The following is a 961-nucleotide window of genomic DNA, read 5'->3' on the forward strand; positions in this document are numbered from 1 at the left end:
TTAATTTGTGAAACTGTGGGTAACTTATTCGACCCTAAATAATTGACCAGACAGATTAAAAGAGCCACACCTGCACTGCATGGGAAATTTGTGTAATAGTTATTTAGAGAGAGACACAGTACAAGCTGAGCATCGCAGAGTTGGGACTTACCCTTGGAGGTGGCTTCTTGATTGGGGTATGCTGGATAGTCGAGACTTAAGATCCTCCAGGAGATTGAATCGGGATCGTCCCTTTGGTACTAGCGATGGCACTGTCCACACCCTTCGAGCCACAAGATGTCTTGGCAGCTTTTGATGTACGCTTTCTATCCTATATGAATAGAAAGAAGTTTTACTTATCATGCACTTCATTCACACATTACTATATTTAACTTTCTCAAACTGGCCCAAATAGAAGTGAAATCAAAGAAAAGTATCCTGCAGTCAACCAACAGAACGTTCACAATAGAGAAGAAGTTATTGCAGCAGCTGAAAGTTTCGTACACACTAAATGTAAAATACTTTACCCTTACAACATTACTTGGACCAGAGCTATGCAGAGGGGTTAGCTTTTCATTCACTGGAGAAGACGGAGCTGAATTATGGCAACTTGGTAGGGATTCCAAGACCTTAGGGATCCTCAAGTTTTCAACTTGACAAGCAGCTTTTATCTCAGCAGGAGAGGCTAGCAAAAACAGATTAGAATCAACATTATCGTTTTGTCAAAGGAAGACGCCACTCCTGAAGAGAGGCAGATGAGCATTATTGTAACGGAATAACCTCAAAACCACTAACCTCCTAGTTTAACAATTCTCGCGTCGTAGAAACCGTCGTCCTCGAGGCCAGACTTCTGCCATTTCACTTGGTACGTCTTCACGGGATCAAAATCAAGCAAGGAGACGGGTTTGAAGTTCTTGAGAGACCTTACGCTCACAATGAAACGTTGGCTACGGCCTCCGTCCGAAAATACAACATACGCATA

Source organism: Frankliniella occidentalis, unplaced genomic scaffold (genome assembly GCF_000697945.3).
Source record: "Frankliniella occidentalis isolate FOCC.00 unplaced genomic scaffold, Focc_3.1 Scaffold13, whole genome shotgun sequence".
NCBI lineage: Eukaryota > Metazoa > Arthropoda > Insecta > Thysanoptera > Thripidae > Frankliniella > Frankliniella occidentalis.